General features: G+C 38.5%; 1 long non-coding RNA gene across 1 annotated transcript; it reads right to left on the reverse strand.

Moving 5' to 3' along the window:
- Positions 1-394: 394 nt before the first annotated feature.
- LOC116709465 (uncharacterized) lies at positions 395-769 on the reverse strand. The gene is made up of 2 exons (XR_004336876.1): positions 665-769; positions 395-461 (listed from the first exon to the last, which is right to left on the reverse strand). It is a non-coding gene; the product is annotated as an uncharacterized LOC116709465 (long non-coding RNA).
- Positions 770-4,181: the final 3,412 nt, after the last annotated feature.

Here is a 4,181-nt window from a genome sequence, read left to right on the forward strand (position 1 = left end):
TGTCTGCGAAACCCTTTTCCACGCAATTTAAAATCAGTCAGAGGAGGTTTTGTGCACCACGTGACCCCTCACAATGCCCCCAAACATATTCCAGCAGACTTACATCTATGACTTCAAAGGTTGCTACATGCATATATATTTCTGCCAAAAGACCTTCTCAAAATTGATTTCTTTAACTCCAAATTTGACCTTTAAATGACTATGATGTTTAGGTTTTAGGTTTAGTTTTGCCTTGTAGAAATTTTAGGATTTAGCATCAGGCATACTTAATCACTCATTACAACCTGAAACAAAAGAGTGCTGCTCTAATGACAGCAAGAATAACTCTGCTATGTCACTATGTCTGTGTAACAGATGTGGAAAGGATCACACAGGAATAGTACTCTGCGTTGGTTTTTATTCCTATAAAACAGTGGGACACACTCAGCACCAGGTATGATACACGCATCACCGTCACGGTCCTGCGGCCCAACAAACACATTTTGGAGGAAAACTTTATACAAACTTAATAACGTAACAAATTAACTTTAACCAACACCAAAGTTGTTTTTAAAAAACACTTGCACAGTTAACATTATATTTTTGCAGAACAAAAGCTGTGAAAACTATTTTTAACAATATAAACATTATTAAAAGTGAGAGGTAACTTTAGCGCGCATCTTACCAGCAGCTCAGTTAGGCAGCTTCTGCCTGGCTGCTGCAGCTACGTCACTGAACATTGCTTTGTGCAACACTAATAACGTCCCCCCAAAAACAATATTTACATTAGGAACCAGAAATAAAAGCAGTTAAAACAGAAATAGCCATGTCAGCAGATATGTTAATTCGACAAAATAGAAATAAAAATGTTTTGAGAAGGATCATCAAATAATAAATAAATACAATTAACTCAGCTACATCTGCACTTCATGATAACAACTATTTGTTTTATTGAACAGATTGGGCTACTAATCCAACAACTTTAGGATTCAGTTGTGTAGTCACTTAACATAAAAATATGAAAACAATGAAATATAGAATTAATAATAGTAATTAACCTTACAAAGTACGTACTTTCACAATCAAATGCTTCTTGATTGTGCAGTAAATTTTAAGTTATATGTATATAGGTGCTGAATTAATTTCTATTGAATTGCTTTGTTTGATTTAGACATTAACTTTTAATATTTTCTACTCATTCTTAGAAAGGAGCATATAGTGAATAGTCTAACACTACACATTAATAACTACAGTGCTCAAAGCAAGACACTTTATCTGGGAACCTGATGAACAACTCTTTCTATTAGTACTGGCCAGTTAAAAATAATTGGAACAAATAGAGAGCAGGGCTCCCATATCTCTGCAGCTTGGAGACCAAAAGCTAGAGACAGAAAACTAACATTAGCCTTGCACATTTGCTCAAAGATCCTTACCAGAGTGCGATGACTTCAAACTTTTGGAGCTACCTGTTCACAGTCAGATATTCCTTTGGACATATGCATATCAGATTTTGACCTCTAATTGTAAACAAATAACAGGAACACAAAAGAAAATTTCAAAATGTGTGAGGAGTAGAACATGGATGTAACAGAATTTGACCACAATGGAACAATTCAAAATTACAAACCATGCATTTTTGCTTCCTCTTCGGTAAACTCCAGTTGTGAAACACAAAGTAGGTAAACTTTAAATTACCTAACCAATATCATATAATTTTAAGTAGAAGAGAAAGTCAGCAGCAATTAAGAAAACTAAAGGAATGGTCATTATGGTCTTGTTTAATTTTAAAATACCTTAATAAGTCATAGGCTCAGAGGTTTTGCTGATTTATGAGTTAAAAGCTTTAAGGTTCAGTGACCATTACTCTACTCTACTGGTCTCCTAACAGAGAAAGAGCCTGTGAGGAGGACAAGCATGACAAAACGTGTTATTTTAAACTCACACAGGGAACCAGAAGGGCTTTCAGAACCCCAATCGACCCCAATCGAAAGGCAGCTTTTAAAAATTTTAGAGACCCTTGTCGAGTGTATTGAACTCTCCTTTTGTCTGCAAAGCTTTCAGTCACCACCCCCATACCACTGCACACATACCCCACACACACAGGGAGTAGAGAAATGTCAGTTGTCATGAAGAATGTCTTTCAGCCTGAGACAGTGTTTTTGCTTTAGCACATGTACTTACAAATATCAGCCTATGGCTGCTGGTGACCCATCTGCAGGAATTTGCTAAGAATTGGTAAAAAAAAACAAAAAAAAAACCCTGAAAAGGAATATAGATATGCACTTCAGCATGAATATCTATTTTTCTCGGCTACGGTACATTGTTTCTCCTGATTGTAGAAGGCACCGCAGAAAACTTATAGAGAAGATGCATAACTAGCTAGCTATAAAGTCTCTGTCTAGCAATCAGCAACAATGAAGGATTAATCAAGGGTATTTTAACATACGTGGATCAGGAGTCCATTATTACCTTCATATAGCAGTATGTATCACTTTCACTAGCTTGGTTCAAACTAAGAGTGACGTTTTTTCTTTACAGAATTTTTGTACAATTCTAAGTATTTCCATGTTTTTCCATTGGTTTTTGACTTCTTTTTTGAAAAAAAAAAGTATGTATAAAAATTAGCCATAAATGCATTTCAAAGAACATAATAGACCCCTTATGATGATTTCCACGATTGGAAACAGTGTTCTCCTGCCAGAATGATGTTTGGGGTCCCACTCTGGAACCAGACCAGGTTGGTGAGTGCCTGATGGCAGGGCTTTCACCCATTTAGAGACATGGGCCCCCTTCCCATAGACTCACTACTTATAAGTCCCTCCTGTGGTAGGGTGCAGAAGAGTTAGGTTTAATGTAGGATGGTGGTGACCTTCCTTCCTACAGAAGCTGGCCTTTGGGTTGTGAAATGTGTGTGAGGTTGAGAGTTTCTGACTAGAAATAATTGGACTCACCTTGGATGTCACCCCTGAACTGAACCAATCAGTTTTGTTATTAAACTTTTATGGACTGGCCATGTTCAAGCATAAAGGTGTCCATATGTGCTCTTGGCAACAGGACACCCAAGACTGCAGTTTGATTATCAACTTTATTGTTGTCTCATCTGCTCTGTGGCTGCATGACTTGGACACTTGAGTGAAGAGACAGGCAGAGCTGTCCACTGACCGCTCCAGTGGACAGCTCGGATTGTAAAAAGCTAACTCAACTTTTTTATCAGGTCAGTGGGACATGACAAAAGAGAGGGAGTTTGTGGGATGATGGTTTCACAAATTAGCATGAAAGACAACATAAATGTCCTATGTGAAAGAACAGTTTGAGTCCACTGTAGTGATGGGTTGGTCACAAACGACAGGAGCCATCTCCTCATTGAGAGCCATCCATCCATTTTTTTACACCTTTGAAAGGTTTGTTACAATTGCACTGGGTTTAGTTTACCATTACACTAATGCAAAGAAAACTTATTAGTAACAGCTTTAATGTATTCTTAACATTATTATTAAGAAACAGTATGAAAAACAGAACTGCAATGCCAACCGGAACATAAGATTTCATTGCAGTTTATGGAAATTGTTACAGCCCGTAACATGCATCTGTCTCCTATCAAAAATCACTTTGAAGCTCAAGTGTCATACGCAGTTTTCCCACCCAGCCCAAGCACTTCCCACACACCTTTGAATGGCACCTGCTAACAGATCCTGCTGTTATCTGCACTGAGATAACACTGTGAGTGAAGTGACAAAGCCCTGGGACCCGCCTGTCAACTTCAGACACATCAAAGGTCCGGGTGCTTGTCTCCAGCTCCTCAGCCATGACAAAGTGCTGTCCTGTGGCAAAGCAAGGAGCTGAGGTTCAACAAGGACTTGGAGATCACAGGTGTATTTTCATTTACATAGAAATAAAGAACATGCCCAGAATTAATCCCCTCAAGGATTCTATTTGTTTGGAGGATGTCACCTCAGAGTTTTGATTCGGAGCAAGAGGATTTGTTGTGTTTTGATGGGACTATGTTGGGCTGTACACTTAAAGCCGTAGAGCGTTTGTGAGGGATAGAAAACTATGTCATTTTACTTACCAAAGGCTGGGAGATACAAAAGTATCTCAGCTTCTTGTCAGCTTCACCTCTGCTACAAACCCACTCCTGCTGCGATGGATAGAAAGCTGCAAATTGAGGGCTGTTCTTTAATGCTCGAAAGCCCCGGGAGATG

This window comes from Xiphophorus hellerii, chromosome 19, assembly GCF_003331165.1.
Source record: "Xiphophorus hellerii strain 12219 chromosome 19, Xiphophorus_hellerii-4.1, whole genome shotgun sequence".
Taxonomy (NCBI): Eukaryota; Metazoa; Chordata; class Actinopteri; order Cyprinodontiformes; family Poeciliidae; genus Xiphophorus; species Xiphophorus hellerii.